This window comes from Mustela putorius, unplaced genomic scaffold (genome assembly GCF_011764305.1).
Source record: "Mustela putorius furo isolate JIRA1106 unplaced genomic scaffold, ASM1176430v1.1 tig00003834_pilon_pilon_pilon, whole genome shotgun sequence".
Classification (NCBI taxonomy): Eukaryota; Metazoa; Chordata; class Mammalia; order Carnivora; family Mustelidae; genus Mustela; species Mustela putorius.
The window spans coordinates 27035766-27060099 of NW_025421987.1; the positions used below are offsets into that span (position 1 = coordinate 27035766).

Here is a 24334-nt window from a genome sequence, read left to right on the forward strand (position 1 = left end):
TTTGTATCTCTTGAAGAGACAAGGGTGGATAAGATAAAACACTGTAGGTAGGGCGTTCTGCAGGTCTGTTGTCTACTTGATTTAAAGTCCTTAATCCACGCATTAAGGGAATGATAAGCCATTTACGTGCTGATTAACAGTGCTGCGTCCACTCTGAACTTGCTTTCTTTTTGCATCCCTAATGCCAGTTAGCAGCCTCCTCAAAGTGGGTAATGGGCTGTGCTCTAACCTTTGTGTAGCTGCGGCGCCGGCGGGACCCTGAATAGTGGGATCAAGGAGCTTGATGGGACCTCAAGAGACCATCCCGTGTAGGACCCTGAGGCCACTCGCTGTGTTCAAGTAGATTCTAAGGAGTTACTCAAAAAATACCATCAGCCCTCCTGGGGCATACTATTTTTCTTGCACAGCAGTCTCCAGTTGGCTTTCCTTCCCCAAACTCCTGTTATTGCTGGTGTATCACTCGCTTGTGGCCACTTTTAATTAGATGTCTTTTTTGACATCTGTCAATGAGCAACAGTGAAAAAAAGGGCTAGAAGCTGGGAATATCAGACTGGTGGTTTAGTTTCACCTCAGCTGCGGACCTTCAGGCCAGCCTCTCTTCTTCCTGATCATATTTTCTAAGGTCCTTCATGGAATTAGCCTGATCATGGACTTGGAAGTATTATAAGTTTCACAAATTTAAGCACAAATTTAAGGTGCTATTATTAGCCAGTCTTGCCTCACACATTTTATTATTTCTGGACTTGGTATAAGACTTATTGTTAAAATGAGGCAAATTGAAGTCTCACAGGACACATTTAGATAATATTGCAGGTAGACTTAAGGGAAACTAACCATTAAGAATTCTTCTCGTTTTATTTTATTTTTCCCACTTTTGAAAAAGATTTTATTTATTTGAGAGAGAAAGAAAAAAAGCACAGAGGAAGAGGGATAGGGACAAACAGACTCCCCACTGAGCGCAGAGCCTGATGTAAGGCTCTGAGCCGAAGGCAGATGCTTAACCGACTGAGCCACCCAAGTGACCCAGAATTCTTCTCATTTTAAATAAACAACAACAACAAGAACAAGAACAAGAACAACAACAACAACAGAAATTACCAAAACAGTTCTGACTTAAAAAAAAAAATATTAGTTTTACATTACAACAGGATAGGTCACAATTCAAACAAATTGGGTTACAAAGAACACATTGTGCTTCAGAGTCCCCTAAGTAATTAAGGAGTCTTTTTAAAAATAGGAAGCTTTAAGTGGAAGGAAATCTTTGGTTCAAAGATTGGCTTTTTTGGATTGACTTTTATATTTACAGTCAAAGACAGAAATGAGTAAGTATGGCTCCAATAATATTTCTCAATTTTTTTTAGACCAAGCCATAAAAATCTCATATCATCTATTAGTATTTTAAAATAAAGTATTTAAAATACATAAATATAATTTATGGTATCTATGATTTTGGGAGTATCATCCACATCAGGAATCACTGAACAAGAGACTTCATCTTTCTTTGCATTTATTTCTTTGGAAAATGCAGTATGCAGTAGTGTGTAGTCAAGAATAGACTATAATACCTGGTCTAGATCTAGGGCAGTGTAAATATTTGTGAAGTGAGAATAAAGGAAAATTAATAACAGTAAGTTTTTAACCAATTCTTTTATGGACACCAAAATGACTACAAATTACCCCATCTGAATTACTGTGGTATGTGCTTATAAAAAAAGAGATAAAATACCAACAGGAATTCAGAAGATATCTTGTATTTGTTAAATCCATTGATGGGAATAACAAGGTTAATATAGTGCCTATCATACTTGACCACCTATTTGGCCACTCCTTCCAACTTTGAGCCCCAAGATTCTTATGCTAGTTGTTCAGAACTGATTTTCAGAAGAACCAGCAAAGAACCAATGATTCGGTGGCTCTGATGCTAGGAATCATGAAGAGGTTGGAAGAAACCTTGAAAATCATTGTTGACAAATGCTTCTAAGCTTGTCAAAATGAAACTGACCCAATTTTAACATCAGAGGACTTTTAGGAATCCCTTCTTACCCCATCCAACAATTTGATTATGGCTCTACTTTTATTATCTATTGATTGGGGGGAAAAAGACATATTCATACCACCTCAGGTGGCCTCTTACAATGGAATCTTGGCCCAGGGGTCCTCAGCTTACCTGATGAGACCACTGTTTCAGACCAAATTTCTCATTGCATTAATGAGGCACAGGGGCAATTTTGGTTAAGAGATACTCAGGATATTATTCAGGAAAGCACAGGATTTTTATTTTTTAAGATTTTATTTATTTATTTGTCAGAGAGAGAGAGAGCAAGCACAAGCAGGGGGAGTGGCAGGCAGAGGGAGAAGCAGGCTACCCACTGAGCAGGGAGCCCGATAAGGGACTTGAGCCCAGAACCCTGGGATCATGATCCATGCTGAAAGCAGATGCTTAACTGACTGGGCCATGCAGGTGTCCCGGCATAAGATGTTTAAATACAGATTTGGAAATATTCAAAAGTTACAGCCTGTGACCTTGTGGTGCAATGGTAGTACATCTGACTCTAGAAGTCACAGCCAAATTCAACTTGAGATTTCTTAATCAGGGAAACGTGGCAGTCTCTTCTAATGGATTTCATGCTTGGGGAAACAAATAGTCTTGGGTTCTTTCCTGTTATTTTCATGGGGCACTTCAGTGTCAATTTCTTTCCCAGCTTCATGGGTATTGCCTGAGAAACCTCTACCCTGAGCTGTTGCAATGTTCTTTACCCAGTGGGAATCCTTTCATGGGTTGCCAGATAAAACACAGGGTGTCCAGTGAAATTTGAATGTCAATTAACACATATGGGACATACTTATGCCAAAAATATTATTTGCTGCTTATCTGGGATTCCAATATCACTTGGTATCCTGTACTTTCATTGTTGCTGGTGAATATGGCATATCTACCTCCACATGTCCAAAGTACCAAATGTTGAAGGGCAGGAACTGAAAATGTGGGTGATGTTCCTGCCCAGCTGTCAACATTGTCAACAATTACTGATATGTTTTCTGAGGACCTTTCAGATCTCTGTCAAAGGCTATGACACATGTGTGTACTTTTCCCAGAAGCTTTGCTTTTCTTCATGGTCATGCAGCCCAACTGTGATGCTGGCAGCCCAGGCAGCGTTGACTGACTCCTCTCTATTCTCTTCATTCATTCTCATTTTCCTTGAGGTTTTGTCATGAACTTGGGCCCTGCCCCTCTGTAAGGTGAGGTCAAAAGCAATGGTGGATATTTCTTTGGGTTGGAGTAATGACTTTGAACATCAAATCAGGGGGCAGGAGAAGGGGCAGGAGGGAAGGAGACTTCAACTCCCTCGGACCCCTCCTATTGTTCCTGTACAGGAGTCAGAGCATTTTCCATGGAGCATAGTGAGCTATCAAACTCTCCACTTTTTTTTTTTTTTTTTTTTTTTGGTCTGAATGTGAATTTAGAGGAGGCTAGAGTTTAGATGCCTATGTGGAATTTAAGAAACAAGTCAGAGGATCATAGGGAAAGAGAGGAAAAAATGAAACAAGACAAAATCAGAGAGGGAGACAAACCATAAGAAACTCTTAATCTTAGGAAGCAAACTGAGGGTTGCTGGAGGGGAAGGTGGTGGGGGTGTTGAGGCAATGGGATGAGGGACATTGGCGAACATAGGTGTTATAATGAACACAGGGTGTTATATATGACTGATGAATCACTGACCTCTACCTCTGAGACCAATAATAACATTATATGTTACTTAAAAAAAAGAAATGTATTAAATTTTTGATCATTTTATCCTATTACCAAATGTGTTGGCAAATTGAATTTTTAGAAATGTGAAAAACATTCTAATGAAATTTTCAAATTAAAATATCCATTTTGCTGAAAAAAAGAAGAAATGCTTATTTCTGTCTCTCTTTTTTCTTAGTTTCTGTCTCCTGTACATTAGATTCAAACTAAAACCTGGCATTGGACCAGTTGTTTTCACATATTGAATTTGTAAAATGGAATATCCTGGGGTTTGTGTTCACTCCAATTGTAGAATCAATTATTGTATTCCAAAACCATGCAGACTACAATGACAAAGTAAAAAAAAAACAGCCCATTTGAGTGAATATTCACATCAAAATTCTGCCACGTCACGGCAGACCTGTGTAAAAGAATGTCTTTCTTTCCTGAGTCAGAGAGTTTTTCCTTTAAAGAGGTTGGAAAGAGGGGTGCCTGGATGGCTCAGTCAGTTAAATGTCTGCCTTGGGTCTGCTCCTGTCTTGTTCCCAGGGTCCTGGGATGGAACCCTCATCGCATCGGGCTCAGTGGGGAGCCTGCTTCTCCCTCTCCAACTCCTCCTACTTCTGCATGCTCTCCCTCTCTTTCTCTCTCTCTCTGTGTGTGTGTCAAATAAATAAATAAAATCTTTAAACAAACAAACAAAAAAGGTTGGAAAGAAAGCACTTCAAATTAGGTTACTTGTTGCACGGGGTTTTGTTTCCTGCCTAGGAACTGGGGTTTTGAAGTTTCATTTTATGAAATTCTTTGATGGAGAATGCCAAAGCCCACTGCCCCCCCACCACCTCAAAGTGAGACCTCAAATGTTTGGTTGTGAGGGAGAACTATTTAGAAGCAGAGCTTATGCAGCAATTAAAAACGGAGCACTTAGTGGTAGGCTCTAACAACGAGAAGAAAATATGAATGAGAAAGGAGTAGCGTGAGTTGGCTTAAGAGTAGGCATTGCTTACATTCCTTTATCCAACATGGTTGAGGGTAAGCTTGGTGCTTGGATGAGGAAGGAGCTCTTGGTTAGAGAGAAGAGACTGAGAGTAGAAGTGTGAGAAAGTGCTGTGGTGAAGGGATGTGCCGGTGAGGAGAGGGTGCAATGTAAGCGAGACTAGAAGTTCAAGATCAAGAGGAGTCACCTCCGAGGCCAGGCCCTCCCAGCTCTAACTTCTCCCTTGTGAGTATTAGAGTCATAGCCTTGGATTTTTCAGGACAGCCTTGAATTCTAATTCGTTGGTCTGTTGTCAGACCCAGTGACAAAAATCTCGGTCTCTGTCCGACTCTTGCATTTGTTTTCATCCTTCCCAAGTTTTCAAATGGAAAATTTTAAGAACATCCAAAAGTAGAGAGAAGAGTATAATGTACCTGTTAGCCAGTTTCAACAATTGCTAACTTAGGGCCAATTTTCTTTGATCTATTTCCTCCTCCACATTTCCTTCCCCCAGATCATTTTTGTGTGAGAATTCTCCAGATAAATAGAACCAGACAGTTGTGTGTGTATGTGTATATAACTATACAGGGAGGGGACAGAGAGAGAGGGAGAGATTGAGAGGAGGAGGTTGAAGGAACTGACTCTTGCAATTACGGGGCCCACTAGTCTGTAATCTGTAAGGCAAGCCAGCAGGTCAGAGACCCAGGGAGGAGTTGATGTTACAGTTTCTATTGGGAAAGAGATCTGGAGGCAGAGGTACTTCTTTTCTTTTAGGGCCTTCAAATGATTCAATGAGCTCTCCTTGACTCCCCCTACCAGTGTAGAGGGTAACTATTTTTCTCAAATGTTCATGATTTAAATATTGAATGTTGATTGGGTCTAAAAAATACCTTCACAGCAACATCTAGTTGATGTTTGACCAGGAACTGGGTACCATGGACTTAGCTAGTTTGACATAAAATCTACCATCATGATTTTGAAACGAATCTAAGTCATATTATTTGGTCAATAATATTTCAGTATATTTATCTAAAAAGTAAAGATTCTTAAAAAAATAACTTAGACACAATGCTATTATGACCCCTATAAATTTTTAAATCCTGAATTATTATTGTTCGAATTAGGATCCAAATAAAGTCTATTCATTGCAATCGTAGATGCTACTCAGAGTTCTCTATTGATATACAGGTTCTCCCTTTATCTCTGTTTTTCTTAAATTTATCTTTTAAAGAAACTAGTTTGTCCTGTAGAATTTTGCATCATCTGGATTTTACTTGTTGTATCCCCATGATGTCATTTAATGATGCTCTTATGCCTCTGAATTTCCTGTTGGTTGGTAATTATATAGAGAGGTTGAATCACACCCAAGTTGAATTTTTTCTTTCCTTTTTGCAAGAATACTTTAGGTACATATTGTCAGGTTATCTCTCTTGGGTGTCAGCTGTCTTTTTTTATTATTGGCTGCATTTATTAACTCACTAGGGTTTGTGAAATTCTAAATTCTATCATTTCTTCAGCATTTACTTGCTGAAATATTTATATAAACGGAAATTTCCCCTCATTAACTACTGAGGTATAGTTCTTTCTAATTCTTCATCCCAGCATTTTCCAAATTGAAGTTTCTGATTCCTAGACATCTGCTGACATGTTCTTCTGAGCAGGGAAAGAAGTCTGTAAACTTTGTATTATAATAATCTAACTCTGCACTTTCGTCTCAATGAAAGCTCAGAAATACAAGCTTCCTTGAATATTGTTCAATGGAGCCTTGCAAGGTCTGGTAAGTGGAGACTCTTAGGCAAAGCCTACACATTACCAAAACAACTCTGGAAAGATAAAAAGCAGAACCAAAACCATCTGCAGCCCTCTTCTCCGACTTTTACCGACTTTACCGTGCCAATGAATTGCCTGGGGATTTTGTTAAAATGCAGATTCTGATTCAGCAGGTCAAGGATGGGGCTGGAGAAGCTCCAGTTCTAAGCCTCCCCATCGGTGCTGTTAACATTTACCCTGTACATTAACGATTTTGTTTCTATGTTGCAGTCATTTTACTTGATTTTTCCATGGGCAATGCATATGAAGTTCTGAGTACAGTATTTGAGACAGAGTCAGCATTAAGTAAATGATAGCTTTTGAGGTATGGAGGGCAGAAATGATGGGAAAGGGGACAGGGATTAGCGGTAGACAGGCTTGAGTCAAGATTCCAGTTCTTCTGTTTACAAGACCTTTGACTGGGGCAGGTTAGTTAGCTTCTCAAGTTTCTGTCCTATTGAACGTGAAGTGAAGAGGAAAATGCTACCTCATGGAATTGAGAGGCCATTAAATGGCTCTGAGAGATGTGGATGCTCTAAATGGTTATTTTTCTTCCTTTGTCCCTTTTGGACAGAGACACTAGGTTGAGTCTTGGGTCGGGTCAAGACTCTGTTGTAAGTCGCATTACAATTCTTGCGAAATGCACCTCTTTATTTTATCTCTAACATGGGGATAGTAATTACGGGGGTGAAATTAATTGGTGTGTGTCAGTGGTGTTGGCACATAATTGGAGTCCAGTCATGGTGAGCCTTTCTCTCCCCTCCCTTCAATCAGTTGGTGAGGCTGACTAACCTAGGACAGTTGGCATAAGAGAAAGTCACAGTGCTTTCAACTCTGGCTAACTAAAATCATCTGGAGAGCTTAGAAAAGGAAAAAAAGAAGGAAAGCAAGCAAGCAAGAGAAAGAGAGAAAGAAAGAAAGAAAGAAGAAAGAGAAAAAAAGAGAAAGAAAGAAAAGAAAAGAAAAGAAAGAAAGAGAGAAAAGTAGATTTTCAGGCCTCACTCCTAGAGATTCTGATTGAATTGGTCTGGGTGGAAACTAGACACTCAGTGTTTTTTTTGGCTCCCAGATTTTTTGCAGTGTTGGCCCCACAGAGAACCACTGCTCTAGCAGACAGTGAAACCTTGATCACTATCACACAGCCCTCAGCATTTCTCTTATTTTTCATGGCCCACCACACCTCTTCCACCCGCGCACCAGCCTTTCTGGTTGCTTCTTCTTATTCACTTGTCTAATTTGCATGCATTCCTGCAACTCTGCTCCCACTGCTGCCCCTCCCTTGGCACACTGGGGTTAGCACGTCTGTCCAGAGCCCATTACAATCAGGTAGGGCAGGGGAGATGGTGCCTGCAGTGCCTTGCAATCCCACACTCTTCACATCCTAGACACACACAGAAATCACACGGGTGCCAGCCTGAGGAGTTCCCAGATGGCCCTCTGGAGAGCTTTGAGATATTTATGCAGTGCCTACTATGTGGCTTTACTAGTATAATATTAATTTATCTTCAGCTTTACAAGGTGGCTCTATTAATAGCATCATACCCATTTTATATTAATAGGCAAAGTTAAATAATATGCTTCAAGTCAAACACACACTGTAGATCGGGCTTTTAGACGAAAGCAGTCTGATTCTAGAATCTGGGTTCTTAATCCCTTAGGGGAAATATTATTTTTACTATTTATTTTTTAAAGATGTATTTATTCATTTTAGAGGTGGAGGAAGGGCAGAGGGGGAGGGAGAGAGAAACCCATGCAGATAATGTACGGAGCTTCATGACCCCAAGATCAAATGAAACAAGGAATCCGACCCTCAACCCACTCTGCCTGCCAGGTGCTCTGCCTTATGTGGAATTTTAAGTTGCTGATGCCTGGGTTTACCCAGACTAACTGAAGCAGAATCTTTAGGAGCTGCTGCCTAGGCGCTGGTTGTTTTTTCAAGGGATTCTATGTATAGCCAGGATCAGGAGTAGACAACACTACACTCTTGAGTCTCCCTCATGACATGGAACCTGAGAGTCTGTTGAAGGCTCCTTCTATTCCTGTTCTCTTCTTCCCCACTGTCAGTGATTTTTTTTTTAAAGTTTTATTTTTATGATTTTCAGAGGCCCTTCTTGTGACTGGCATTCCTAAGGGGGTGTGGTAAGCTTTGTCCGCTCAAAGATGTCCATGCCCTAATCTCCAGAAACCTGAAAGATGTTACCTTATGTGTGTCAGGGTAGCAGAAGGTGACCTCTACCCATGTTAGGTTTTTAGCGGGACTCTTTTTTTTCTTTTTAAAAGATTATTTATTTATTTATTTGACAGACAGAGATCACAAGCAGGCAGAGAAGCAGGCAGAGAGAGGAGGAAGCAGGCTCCCTGCTGAGCAGAGAGCCGGATTCGATGCGGGGCTCCATCCAAAGACCCTGGGATCATGACCTGAGCCGAAGGCAGAGGCTTTAACCCACTGAGCCACCCAGGCGCCTCCTTTAGTGGGACTCTTTAACAGAAGGATAAACAACAAGAGAAGAAAGTTCTTTAACATGTGCAGTGCACATTACTGGGGAGAAACCTTAACCAAAAGCAACTCCAAGCATCAGCTTAGAATTCTAGCTTCTAAAACATTTTTAGCAAAGAACAAGACATTTGTAGAGAAAGAACAGGACAAAATCAAGCAGTTTTAAGCTTCCAAGGACAACAAACTTTAGGAAGATAAGCATATGGAAGGTCACTATTATAGTAAGGTTGGTTTGCCGATTTTCTGGTGCCATCTCTGGGAAAGGGGAACTTATATCCTGTGTTTAGTCAGTAAAAGGGAGGTTAAAAAGAGCTTTTCCTGCATTCCTAATTGCCTTCAGCTCAAAATAATTTTTATGTCAAAGAGATATATTTTGAGGTGACATATTCTGATTTCTTTCCCATGGCAAAAGACACTTGCAAGATTTGATTAAGTTAAAGATTCGGGGATGAGGTGACAACTATGAATTATCCAGACCAGTCCTGTGTAATCACAAAGGTCCTTATAAGAGTGAGTCAGGGGAATACGAGTAGGAAGGATGAGTGGCAACGGAAGAATGGGGTCAGCGTCAGCAAGAGAGAATGAGATCTGAAGAAGACCCATTTCAGATTTCTGACCTCCAGACCTCTAAGATGTTAAATTTGATTGTAACTTGCGTTAGGTTGTTAAAGCACCAACAGGAAATGAAAACAGGGGTATTTGGTGTAGCAGAGAGAAAATCGCCAACCTATATCCCAGAGAGCTAGGTTCTTTTTCTGTCTTCTACCACTTACTGGCTGCAGACATTCCATCAAGCTGTCAAATATCTAACGCCTTTTCTCTGAAGTGGAACCAGTAAAAATGCATGTGTTTGTCGGCAGGACTGGGCCAATGGCCTCAGGCCCTTCACATGCATTCCCTGCTGTAGCTCAGCCCAGCCTAGCTCAGAGCTTCAGAAGTGAAACCCCGTCCCCATCATTCCATGCTGAACCTGAACACTCTCTCATGACTCTGCGCTCTTTTATCAGTAGCTAAAATGATCTTGTTTCTTTCTTTGCTTGTCAGAGGCTCTTGCCAAAATCAGGAGTCATTATTGCTAAGATTGAGCCTATTTTTTTAATTAAAAAATTAAAATAAATAGTGAGACATAAATTTCCTGACACCAAGAGGCGGAAAGACCTCAGAATGATTTTGCTGACATTTCCTCCCCTACGCCAACTAAAACTGTACAATGTTCAGATATCACCATACTGGTTTCAACTTGTGTTTATTTTATTCATTTATTTTCCCATAAACTGGATTTGAACATAACATCTCCTCCCTTGCCACCACTTCCATTATTTGAGGATGGACACATGACCACAATAACCATCTTTTTCAAGATGGGAAGTTGTTCTATATAGACCTTTATTTGTTTCTACCTGATGCACATATAATTGGCAGTGATGACATCCAGTGCTATGTTCTTGACCTCATGTATGTCATATTCAATGCCAGGCTCCCCTTTCTCCTTAATAATAATATTAAACAGCAAGCTTACAAGATTTTTGTCAAAAAGGTCATGGAATCTTGCAAACACTATTTTTCCAAATGATGGTTTTTTTGTTTTATTAGTTACAATAATGCGTACTTTATCTTTCTGAGAAAGGTGTACATAATCTTGATTGGGCTTATTTTGATACAATAGTTAACAGTTAAATACATTATATTTCTCTTTTTCCTAAAAGAAAAGGAAAAAAACATCCTTTTTATGTTTGCAGGGATTTGACTTAGGGTCATCTAAACCAGTACTTCTTCATTAGGGAAGGGGATATGATTTTGCCCCTCAGAGGACCTTTATCAATATTTGTAGATATTTTTGACTCACAACTGGGGGAAAAGTACTGCCAGGATCTCATGGGCAGAGGCCAGGAATGTTGCTAAATAAACATCCTACACAGCACAAGATGGCTCCCCACACAAAGAATTATCTGGCCTGGAATGTCAGTTAGTGCTGCTGTTAAGAAAGCACTGGGTGTGGTGAAAAAATAATGAATACTGTTATGCTGAAAATAAATAAATTAATAATAATAAAAAAAGAAATACTGCCCTAGACCAGTGTTTATCAAACTTTAATGTGCATGTGAATCACCTGGGGATCTGATTAACATGAGGGTTCTGATTCCCTCACATGTCCCCAGTGAGCTGGACCCTGCACACTGTAGTTGTTTAATAAATTGTTGTTGAAAGCATGAATGGAAAGATGGAGAACCAAGGGAATGGATGGATAAGGAGGCAGCCAAGAGCACTAGTGGTCATTCCTATACATATGTCTGAGCATCCTTAGAGACACTTATTCCAAATTCTTTTCCACAAAGCCAGCAGTTCACCAAATGTCCAGGGTATGACAGATTTCCTCAAATTAAAATCAACTCTTTTTCTCTGAGTCTTATATTGTCCCTTCTGACACAGGGTGAAGGTTAGTTATTTGTGTGGTTGCCATGGCTGAATGTGTGTGGGATACAGTGGAAAAAAACTGGAGGCTGCAGCCCTGGCCCTGCACCTGAACCTGCCCCAACGGAAGAGAATCCAGATCAAATTATATTTATGTGTGTGCTGACAGCAGGGAGGAAAGGAGGAAGTGGATAACTAAAATAGATTTTTAGAGGAAAACCATGTTAGAATGAACTTCACACAACTGCCTGGTGAAGGATGGACATCTACCGGGGAGAGCTTGTGGATGCTGTATGGAGAATGGGATGATTGTGTAGTTTATAAGCCTGTGAACCTCAGGAACTCAGAACTTCATTAGCTCCAGCTGGCAAATCATTTCCTTTTTACATGTTCTTGGCTCACTGGTTTCCTTTTGATTACCTTCTGTCTGCCACTCTTCCACACACAGAAATCCAAACCAAACAAAATTTGGAATCTGATCCTGGATCGGGAACCAAGATGGTTGCTATGCCCTGGAAGTCAATTTGCTTAGAATCCAGACACATCTCTGCTGCCCTCCTGAGAACTGGTTGTGATAGGCAGAAGGGGGGAAAGGAAGGGAAGAGTAGGATGCCCAAATGTGGGTAAAGAAGAAGTGAGGCAGCCAAGGTCATAAGAATTGGGCTATAAGGTGTTCTCTGTAGAGAGGCCAAGGATTCATCCAGATGGCCTTATCAATAGAGCCCTTGACAACAGCTAGCAACCCTGGTAGAAAATGTGATGCAAAGGAATATATCAGCATTGTTGATTCAGGTGTGGTTATTGCATTTTGTCTGTATATGCTTAGTACTGAGTCTGGGCCATTGGATGCCTGGGCCTCTGCCTTGAACCACAGTGACATAGCTTTCTTTTGTGGTTGGGGGGATGGGAGTCATGTCTTTGCTGAAACAGTCAGCAAGATTGGTTGAGTGTTCTGCATCCTCCTCTGGACTCCAAGACATTCAAGTTTATTATGAAGCAGGCTTAATGGAGACTGAGATTTGTATTTCACTAGAGTGGGTTAGTGAAGGAGTTGGAGGAATCACATTTTCTGGACATCTTTACATATTTATATATATATATTTTTCAAAGATTTTATTTATTTATTTGACAGACAGAGAGAGATCACAAGTAGGCAGAGAGGCAGGCAGAGAGAGGGGAAAGCAGGATCCCCACTGAGCAGAGAGCCTGATGCAGGACTCCATCCCAGGCCCCTGAGACCATGAACTGGGCCAAAGGCAGACGCTCAACTCACTGAGCCACCCAGGTACCCCACATCTTTACATCTTTGAATAAAACTTTTAAACTGTTTAAAAGTTTTAAGTTCTGATGCTCAAAACATGTAAAAGTTTAAACGTTCTGAAGCTCAAAATATTCAGTTGCTTCTTAGTGCCCATAGAATAAAGGTTAAACTTTTTAACCTGGCATTTAAAGTCTTCTATTATCTGGCTCTAAACCACCTTCTCAGGGTTTTTTTTTTGTTGTTGTTGTTGTTGTCATTGTAATTTTAAGAAAAAAATTTAAATATGGAAAGCAGCAAAGTAGGAATATAGGGGAACATCCTCAACTTGCTACAGGATAGCTACACAAAACCGACAGTTAACATCATGCTTAATGGTGAGACCTTAGGTAGGATGGTCAGTTTTTAAGTGCAGTGTCAAGTACACAATTCTTGAAAGAAAGTATGTGTTAGATCACATGAAAATTAAAAATTTCCACTCGTGAAAAACACTTTTTTTTTAAATGGAAGAAAATATGTGTAAGTTAGATAATAGAAAAATTCAAATTTCCACTCTGTGAAAGGCACAGATTTATTTATTTTACAGAAAGAGAGAAAGATAGAGAAGCACAAGCATGAGGGGCAGAGGTAGAAGGAGAGAGAAACTCAAGCGTACTCTGTGCTGACCATAGAGCCCAGTGTGGTAGTGGATCTCATGATGCTGAGACCAAGACCTGAACTGAGATCAAGAATCCAGTGCTTAACTGACTAAGCCACCCAGGCACCTCTGAAAGGCCCTTTAAAAAAAAAGGAAAAGACAAGTCACAGACTGGGAGAAGATATTTTCAAACCATACATCCGGTGAAGAACTAACATCTGAAGTATACAAAGAACCCTTAAAAGTCAACAATGAATAAAGCTCAATTAAAACGTGAGAAAAAGGGGTGCCTGGATGGCTCAGTGGGTTGAACCTCTGGTTTCAGCTCAGGTCATGATCCTAGGTTTCTGGGATCAAGCCTCTCTCTCTGCCTGCCTCTCTCACTTGTGATCTCTGTCTGTCAAATAAATAAATAAAATCTTAAAAAAAAAAATGAGAAAAGATCTGAACAGTTTACTTACCAAGTAAGATATCCAGATAACACATTATCATATGAAAAGCTCCTCAATATCATATATCATTAGAGAACTGCAAATTAAAACAACAATAACATTACATACTACATAGTTATTAGAATGGTCAAAATCCAGAACACTGACAATAACAAATGCTAGAGACAATATGGAAAAAAAAAAAAAGAACTCTCATTCATTGCTGGTAGGATGCAAAATGGTGCAGACAATCTAGAAGACAATTTGGCAGGGGCACCTGGGTGACTCAGTTGGTCAAGCATCTGACTTGATTTTGGCTCAGGTCATTATCTCAGGGTTATGGGATCAAGCCCTGCATAGAGCTCTGCACTGGGTGTGGAACCTGTTTAAGATTCTCTCCCCCATCTAAATAAATAAATAAATAAAAATAAAAAGACAATTTGGCAGTTTCTTACAAAGCTAAACATTGTCTTACCATATAAGCTGAGTTATGCTCCTAGGTATTTAGTCAAATGAATTGTGACTACTCAGTGTTTATCAGTTAACTTTATTACAAATATCTTTTATGTCTGCCATGTGTCGTTCAACTTTATTTATGGTACAATTGTTGTAGAGGCACTGTAGATTCAGGGCTGAATATCAGTTCCAGTTCCATTACTTATCATCTCCATGACATTTTAGTTCATCTCTAACTTTGTCTTAGTTTCTTCCTCTGTAAAATTTAAGGGTGAATTTTGCTGCATGTAAATTATACTTCAATAAAACTCATTGAAAAGCAGACACAGACTCTCCTTGTGCCGTTTTTTCTCCCCTGCAGCCTGGAACACGATTGTGATGGCTGGGGCTTTGACAGCTATCTTAGATTATGAGGATAAACCCCATATTGAAGGGGAGGGAGGAGAAGGGAAACTGAAAGAGGCTTTTACACATGATAGAATTTCATTTCCATATCACATTAAAATCGTTACGAAAATGTAGTATTCACAGATAGAACGGTAGATCCACAAAGCTGTCACCAAAAAATATTTAAATCTATTTTGCGTGACAACAGAAAAATCTTAAAACTTCAGATGTCAAAATAATAGCTAATATTTATTGGTTGCTTTTTGTTTATCAGTTTCCATTCAAGTACTTTGCATTATACTTGTTTCATCTGCACAAGAAACATCTGACTCTGATTTTACAGATGAAGAAATTTATTTAGAGATGTATCAGTTTGTTCATGCACTCACTAGTTGATGGGCATTTGGGCTGTTTCTGGGTTTTTGGTTATTATGAATAAAGCTACCGTGAGCAGCCATTTAAATGTCTTTGTGTGGACATAATTTCGTTTTCTCTTGGATAAATACCTAGGAGTGGAATTGCTGGGTCAAATGGTAAGTGCATGTTTAACTTTATAAAAAGTGACAAACTGCTTTTGGATGGGCTGTACAACTTTGTGTTCCCACTTAGAGTGCATAAGAGGTCCAGATGGTCCACAGCCTTGCAAATATCATCAGTATTGTCAGTCTTTTTAAATTTAGCCATTCTGGTGGATGAGTATTTGTAATTATAATTTGTAATTTTAATTAACGTTTTCTTTTCTTTTTTTTTTAGATTTTATTTATTTTATTTGACAGAGATCATAAGTAGACAGAGAGGCAGGCAGAGAGAGAGGGAGGAGGAAGCAGGCTCCCTGCTGAGCAGAGAGCCCGATGTGGGGCTCGATCCCAGGACCCTAGGATCATGACCTGAGCCGAAGGCAGAGGCTTTAACCCACTGAGCCACCCAGGCACCCCTAATTAACGTTTTCTAATAGACTAATAGTATTGAGCATCTTTTCCTATGCTTCTTTGCCATTCTCATATAAAAATACTTAAAAAAAAAGATTTTATTTATTTATTTGTCAGAGAGAAAGAGTAAGAGGAGCACAAGCAGGGGGAGTGGCAGCAGAAGGAGAAACAGCACCACCATCCCCCTCCCCCACTGGGCAAAGAGGTCAAGAAGGACTCAATCCTAGGACCTGGGATCCTGACCTGAGCTAAAGAGAGATGCTTAGCCACCCAGGCATCACTAAAAACTTTACTTTTTGAAGAGGGCAAATTTATCAGTCTTTTCTTTCATTACTTTACTTTTTTGTATTTTGTTTAAAAAATTCTTTCTTATCCCAAGGTCATAGGGATATTTTCAAATATTTTCTACTAAAAATTTTGGAGTTTTAGTTTCACATTTAGGTCTTTAATCCACCTGGAATATATTTTTGAATCTGGTGTGAGGTGGGGATCTAGTTTGATTTTTATTCATTACTAGAGACTTGATTTTAAAAACACTAGTAATTTTTTCTTACTGATTGGTAATTTATATTGCTATTTTTGCCTTTTACCATCTTTCCATATAAGTAGCAGTTCTAGATGCATTTTCTGTTGTGTTCTACTCCTGTGGTAGAAGTGACTTCAATATCTCCTATAAGTTTCTGCCACCAAGAGTTTATTCATGCTGTTTCTTATGTCTAGAGTGCTTTTCCCTTTCAGCTCCACCTTTCAAAATCCCAATCATTCTTCAAAGTCCAGCTCAAATGTCCCTTATAGACTTATAGGATCCTGCAATATGCCTTTCTTACTCCTCTGAATCAAATGGAGGGGCTCAGCATACCTTAAGTGGTTTATTCCTTTACCATAAATCTTGGCTCGTCTCCTTGGTATCATAGTCATATGTTTTTGCCTTCTCTGTTCTGCCGAATAGTAAACATATATGTGTTGTTGTTATAAACAGAATAATGTCCACCACATTCGGATTCCTGGAACATGTGGCTATATTACTTTATGTGGCAAAAAAAGGATTTTTCAGAGGTGATAAAATTAATGACCTTGAAATGAAGAGATTATTTTGTCAGGCCCAGTCTAATCATCTGTTCTTTAAAATTAGAGAACATTTTCCAGCTAAGTTGTAGGTACATTTGTTTACCATGGAGTTCCCTATTACCTGAAGGAGATTGTTGGATGTGTATGTAGTGCTCAGAAATTGTTCATTGCCTTGAATTGTGAAGTGGTATGAAGCTGGGAACCATAGAATGATTTCTTTAAGTTCTTATCACAGCTCCAATCATATCTCTAGCATCTTCATTCTGTCAAGTGAAGTCATTGCAGATTACTCAGACCAGCTTTCCTTTTAGTTGGCATCCCTGTGCACTCTGACTCTGACTATAATAGTGGCAAATAAAGATTCAAGCTACGTGCAGATCTTCACTTCCTTTACATGCAGAGACGTCTCAATGATAGAAACTCCCAGAACAGAAGCCTTTTTCCTTCCAGTGTTTAACCTAGTCAAAGGAACTTGGTGAGTATCGTTGGGTTTATTCGCAAACCTTTTCTGGTCTTTGCCCTTATCTAGGGGATTAGTCTGAGATAAGGACCTTGAAATCCTGCCTCTGATCTTAACTAACTCTGTGACTTAGAGTAGGTCAGAAGATATCCTGGAGTCTCAGTTTCTTCAGACCTACGGTGGAAATAATACTTCTTCCTTGAGTTGTTTCAAAAATAGAATAAACAGATACATGAGAAATAATTAACATGAAGTAGATGTTCCATGAATGCTAACTTCCTTCCCTTCCCATCTCAGATGCACTATTAACAGAAACAGTCCAGGCCACTGTTTACTTCGAAGAGTTCATCACAGGCAGGTGATTTAACATAACATTTGTTCTTGTTTTCTGTTCGTTCGTTTTATTTTTCAATACATATGTCTTTGGATTGGCTCATTCTGTGTCTTTTTTTTTTTTAAATGTAGATTTCTGTTTGTCATTCTGGGTGTTTGGTTAAGACTAGCCCATGTGACATGGGTAGTTTTAGAATTTAAAGATTGATTAGGGGTATGGGTGTAAGAGGCTGGGGTGTAAAAGAGATCAAAATAAAATAAAATATCTTAATAATGTATGATAAAATAAAATAGAACAGAATGGCAGCAGTGTAGAATGGTTATTGTCTTCTTCTGGAGCCAGATTATCATTCTGGCCTCAGGAACAGTTGTTGAGCCACCCAACTCTGCCCAGTATGAAGCAGATGGGAACAAGCCCAGCAGAGTTTATGACACTGATGGGAGACAGATGGCCTCTGGGGTATGGTGATAGGGAAGTCACATTTAAATTTCAGTGTCTTGGTGTCATTCTGCTTGTCTCCACATGGTCTAAACCTTTGGTTCTCAAAATTTAAGAATATAAAAAAATAACTGATGTGTGCTTATTTTAAATGCAGATTCATGGGCCTCCCCCAGATTGATTCAGTAGATCTAAAGTGGGTTCCAAGAATCTGCATTTAATTAACCACATCAGCTGTTTCTGAAACTGGTTGCCACCCGGGTCAGTGATTCAGGGTGATGGGATTCCAGGCAGAAGCCCATCATTCATTGTGATTTATTGAATGCTAATTAGGTGCAAAGCATGATAGAGGATATGGCCCTCACTCACCATGGGTTTATCATTGAGAGGGGAAACAAGACTGGCATACAGACAAGAAAACAGTTGCTAGCTCTTCAGGTTAGAGTCAAACTGCTGCTGCGTCTTCCTGTTTCACTCTGTGTAAACCTCATGTTGTTTTAGAATATACTTGTCTACTAGTTTGTGTATTCCTTGAGGGCAACTGAGCTTCACTGATGACCTACAGCAATTTTATTCATCTTTTCTTATTCTTATAACTTTGGTTTTGGCTATGACTCCAACCCTAGCTCCTCCAACTCCTTCTTTGAGGCATTGCATATTAGGGAATGGTTTGTCTTCATAGGACTTACTGGATCTGCTCTGTATGTTACTGCTCCCATACCATTCTGCTTGTCTTCTGTTCATCTTGATGACCTGGAAGAGATAGCAAAGATCACACATGCTCTTATTGGGCTTTGGTTCTCACAGCAGGGAACACATGTCTGAGACTAGTGGTCATGTGGGCGGGTGGCAAGGTGAGTTCTTGAGAATTACTCTATGGCACAATGTTTGGATATGAAGTAGGATTTCAAAAAGGGTGTGGCCCTAATATTTACATTTATGAAGGCATTGTGACATATTCTGAAGATTTATCTGCTGCCTTCATGCTGGAAAAACATAAGCACATTGGTTTCGTCTCTAAGAAGAAAGTAATTAGATTTAGACCAGTCAGTATCTTCTTTTTCTTCTTGAAGCAGGAACCATTATAAGTTCTTGGGAGAAGAGAATTGAGTTGGATTTGACATTGAGGAAAGTGTGAAGGTAAGGGTAATTTTATTAAGGAAACTTGAAATAGTTGAAATTTGGGAGAGAATGTACTGGTATGGAATGATGGAGTGATGGAGAACTTTAAAGCTACAAATGCTTGTATATACTTCGCTTTGAGTGTCAAGCAAATGGTAAAATGAAATTCAAGAAATAGTTAAAATTTTTTTTAGTGTATTGGGATTTATAAATGTGCTTATAAAGGAGTCACTAAGATTTAGGTATACTTTATTTTGGTGGTGGCTCAAGATGAAATTTTAAGTTTTCCCCATGGTATTCATAAACATAGTATTCATTTTATGTTAAAGTTAGTATTTGGCTGAGATTCCACCAAGAAAACTGTAGGATCTCTTTCCGTGAACTATTTTGAGTTCTCTCCTCTTTCTGTGCATTGGCCTCGTCTATGGTTTATGTGTCTGTAACACTGGGCATTAACACTTGACACCTAAGTTAGATCTTGGGATTTGTCCAGTATTATCTTAAGTATTATAGTTTTAAAATATTTCCCTTTAGGATGGTGAGTGAGTGTGTAAATTTGGAGGACAGTGAGAAAAAAAAGGGGCCAACCAGTATAGTAGGAACCATTGCTTGTCATTAGCCCAGAGGATGGTGTTTGGTGTCATTAAGCATAGAGGGTTTTGTTTTGTTTTTGATGGGGGAGGAGTATGAATTTTTTAGGATAAATTGTAGCTGGAAGCTGGTGTTGAATTGCAACCCACCATTTCAGGCCTGGATGAACCACTTTCCCCATAAGATTATTTTAAGTGGCAAGATCAGGCAAGAAATATATTGAGGAAGGACCTTCTTGTTTCCTATTTTGGTGATCTTCCTGAGGTATCTGCTGGTTTTATGGCAAGTATGATTTGCTTTGTAGGTGAGAAAAGCTTTCTTCCAAGGGAAATGTGTCTTCTTTTTGGATTTAGATCGAATCAAACCATTTTCATTGCCAGGAGCAACTGGGTCTGTTGAGTCCCTTAGCTAGGCAAATATAGCAAGCTTGCTTTGACTTTATTTTGTTTGAGTTTTTTAAAACAGAGAAAAATTGAACCATCACATTGTTTCAGATTAAAAGGCTAAAATGCAGAAGTTCTATAACTGAGCTAGGAGCAATGCCTCATTTCTTTCCCTACCCTGATCACCTCATATCCCTCTTCAAAAACCTTCATCTACTCCCCATTACCTCCCTGTCATGTCCCAGTGGCTGTGCTGAGATATATTGGTTCACTCAGCTTTTGGGGCAGCAGGAGCCTATTATAATGCTGGTCATGGAGGTGGATCGAGAAGATTATTTGGCCAGAGCCACACATGTAAGAAGGGCCCCAAATTTAAAATTTCCTGTTAGCTCCAACATAGGTAATATGGTTTGCATGTGTGTTGAAGGTATTTATCACAATATAGATGGAACTAGAGGGTATTATGCGAGCAGAGTCAGTCAGAGAAAGACAAATAGCATATGATTTCACTCATTTGTGGAATTTAAGAAACAAAACAGCTGAATATAGGGAAAGGGAAGGAAAAATAAAATAAAAACAGAGGCAAACCCTAAGAGATACTGAACTCTAGGCAATTCTAGGAAACAAACTGAGGGTTGCTGGAGGGCAGGGGGGTTAGGGGAAGGGATTATTGGATGATGGGCATTAAGGAGGCCACTTGATGTAATGAGCACTGGGTGTTATATACAACTGGTGGATTACTAAATTCTACCCCTGAAACTAATAATAGTACATGTCAACTAAATTAAATTTAAATTAAAAAATTTAAAAAATAAAAAAAATTTAAAATAAAAAAAATTTAAAAAGAAGGTATTTATTAGGTAAATCTAAACACTGAAAAGCAATCGTGGTTTATGTAACTCTGTTTTGGCATCTTACACCTTTTAAAAATTTATCAGGGCATTAAAAATGGAGAATATCCCAGGCTCCTGGGCCTCCTCTGAGGAGTGGAGTGCTACCTGGCTTTTAATAGTGATGGGCATAACGACTAATGAAGAGGACAGATCTTGATTAACTAATCACACAAAGAATTCATTAAAATAAGAACTGGGTACCTTGAGAAGGTATTAAGGAAGTCTTCTCTTTGGGCCATCAGGGAGGATTTCCCTAGGCAGATGAAATTGAAAGAGCAAGGGAGTCAGCAAGATTTGGGGCAAGGGAGTGTTGATATAAGACAGTAAAAGCAATAGTTCTTAATAATCAATTAGTTTTCATAGGTGGCCTCTATGATGATTTTCATATTTTGAGTTTGAGCAAGTAAGTGAATGGTAGTGGTGGTGTTACAAAATCAGTGACTATGGGGCGCCTGTGTGGCTCAGCGGGTTGGGCCGCTGCCTTCGGCTCAGGTCATGAACTCAGAGTACTGGGATCGAGCCCAATGTTCGGCGGGGAGCCTGCTTCCTCCTCTCTCTCTGCCTGCCTCTCTGCCTGCTTGTGATCTCTCTCAAATAAGTAAATGAAATCTTAAAAAAAAAAAATCAGTGACTAGGGGAAAATTATTTTCTGGTAGTGGGTGGGTAGATAAGATGCTTAGTTCAATTTGTGGATATGTTGAGTATGAGCAAGTTTTGAGACATGAGAGTAGAGATGTTTTATAAATATATGATCCTTATTAGAAGGACTTAGTTACTCTTGTTAGTTTGGAATTTCAGAGTGTATAAGATGCTATCCAGGTTCAATGGGGGGGGGATAGAAAGAATAGATTTATGGTCTTTCTTTTTGCTTTCAAGAAGTTCATTCTTTAAATGCAGTCAAGGAATTAAATAACTACAGAAGATTCCAGTAACCTTCTAAGACAATAGTTGGAGAAATGTTACAAGCAGTACATGCATGACTGCCAAGAGAATTATGTAGATGCTTGTTGTGTTTCAGCAGTTTTGTCCAAGTAGAATTCCTCATTTGATTTTACTTTTATTCTACTTTAGTAGTTTGAGGTGAGTTGAGGATAACATGAGCTTGCTTATTACTATGGATTATTTACTTTAGAGGAACTTATTTTAATTTTAGGAGTTAGCTATTGTTCTTTGTCCCATTTCACAGAAGAGGAAACAGAGGCATTGAGAAGTTAAATAACTTGCCCAAGTCACTTAGCTAGTAAATGATAAAGTTGGGATTCAGTTCTAGTCAGCCTGAATGCAAAGCCCCTTCTCAGGTTTGAAAAATGCTATTCTTTTCACTAAATATAGCCCCTATCACTTAAGTTATTTGAAAACTTTATTTTAAGTGGCTGTAGGGGTCCTTGGGTGGCTCAGTGGGTTAAGTGGCTGTAAAAAATTTTTAAATCCTTCTTCTGATTTTAGATAATGTATATTTTTAATTTGGTGCCTGTATTTCTGGTTAATAAGTTTAGGATAGCTTCCTGGAAATGGGTTTCCTATACCAACAAATATAAAACCTTCAAATCTTCTTAAGACCTATCAAATTCTTCTCCAGAAAAGTACAAATAATTTACAGTCTGGATGTATTTTTCAATCCCACAGAAAAGCATATTTTAACACCATGTGGCTTCATAAGCCAAGGCAAAGAGGAGAACTCAGTGACACTGCTAAATATGGTGGCTAGGATGAGGAATCACAGAATGTTCAAGCAGAAAGGAACATCAGGTGTCACCTAGGCCACCTCCTTCTTTTATTAAGAACTAAGGCTTTGAGAGGTTAATGGACATGCCCCAAAACACAACCCTAATTAGAGTCAGAGGACAAGAATGGGCACTTGGCATTATGTGATATACAACTGACCCTTAAATAACATGGGTACCAACCCCCTGCACAGTCAAAAATCCATGGATTACCCTTTACTACCCCAAAGCTGAACTACCAGCTTATGGTTGACTGAAAGCCTTACTGATAATATAAACAATCAATTAACACATATTTTGTATGCTATATATATCATGTACTTTATTATTATGATAAAGTAAGCTAGAGGAAAGAAAATTTTATGAAGAAAATCATAAGAGAAAATACATTTCCAGGATGTGTAAAAAAAAATCTGCATCTAAGTAGACACAAGCTGTTCAACCCTGTGTTGTCCAAGAGTCAACTATATTGAGTTGGAGTCTCTTAGAAGGTTTGGTTGATTTAGAGGCATGCCAAAATGTCTGCCAGGGGGTTCGACTAGAAATTTAAGAGACTCATACTGTTTGAGTTAACTTCAAAGTTCCCCCTTGAAACTTCACACTTGTGAAGGATGTGGAAGTCACCCAAAGGGGTCTTTCCTGAGCTGAGATGCCCAGTACCCACTCAAGGAGATAAAGCTCTCTGCTAGGCCAGAGGAAACCTGAAGTCTCCTTTCATCAGTTCTCCTACGTCTGGCCTACTGTGAGATTCATTAAGAGGATTCTGCATTCTCTCTTCATTATTCTGTTGATGGTACAGTACTTGTGAACAAAGCGCTGCTCACATAATTCAAGACTGATTTTCTATAGCACTGACCAAAAATGGAGGATAGTTCTTTTTATTATTTGCTGCACCATGTAAACATAAGAGTTGTATAAACTATTTACAGTTTGATTTGGCTTGGTATCCATCTGGATAGGCTGGATTAAGCTCTTTAAGCCATCTTAATTTAGCACAATTAATCTGAAGCAGACTGGTTGACCATCCACTATGTTCTGGATAAGCCATGCAAAGGTTGCCATGACAGGGGACAGGTGAGTTAAAGGAGTCATGTAGGCCCCTAACTCACTCAGCCTGGAAATGACAAGTGCCATCATGGTTTTTATTTGTTTCTTTAGGTAGGATAAAATAGTTTTCTCATGTTTCTATTTATTTATTTTTTTTTAAAGATTTTTTCTTTATTTATCTGACAGAGATCACAAGTAGGCAGAGAGGCAGGCAGAGAGAGAGGAGGAAGCAGGCTCCCTGCAGAGCAGAAAGCCCAATGTGGGGCTCGATCCCAGGACCCTGGGATCATGACCTGAGCCGAAGGCAGAGGCTTAACCCACTGAGCCACCCAGGTGCCCCTCATGTTTCTATTTAAATTGCAGTTAGTTAACATACCATGTGGATTGGTTTCAGGAGTAGAATCCAGTGATTCATCACCTACACACAACTCCCAGTGCTCATAACAACAAATGCCCTCCTTAATGCCTATCATCCATTTAGCCAATTCCACTATTCACCTTCCCTCCAGCAACCCTCAGTTTGTTTTCTATAGTTGAGTCTCTTTTGGTTTGCCTCTCTCTGTGTTTTTATCTCATTTTATTTTTCCTTCCCTTCCCCTATGTTTATCTGTTTTGTTTCTCAAATTCCACATATGAGTGAAATCATTGGTATTTGTCTCTCTCTGACTGACTTATTTCACTTAGCATAATTCCCTCTAGTTCCATCCACACGGTTGCAAATAGCAAGATTTCCTTCTCTTTGATGTCTGAGT

At 39.2% G+C, this 24334-nt stretch overlaps 1 protein-coding gene across 4 annotated transcripts in view; it reads left to right on the forward strand.

Annotated features, from left to right (window-relative positions):
* TMEM45A (transmembrane protein 45A) overlaps positions 1 to 24334 on the forward strand; it is a 66702-nt gene that overhangs the window by 24077 nt on the left and 18291 nt on the right. The window contains exon 2 of one of the 4 annotated variants that reach the window (XM_013045607.2): positions 18896 to 18962. The exons of 2 other annotated variants lie outside the window; for them this stretch is intronic. The gene's annotated coding sequence lies outside the window, so the exon portion shown is untranslated. Of the gene's footprint in view, positions 1 to 16953; positions 17066 to 18895; positions 18963 to 24334 lie in introns of those variants that run through there. One more of the 4 variants, XM_004771942.3, reaches the window with a different exon arrangement.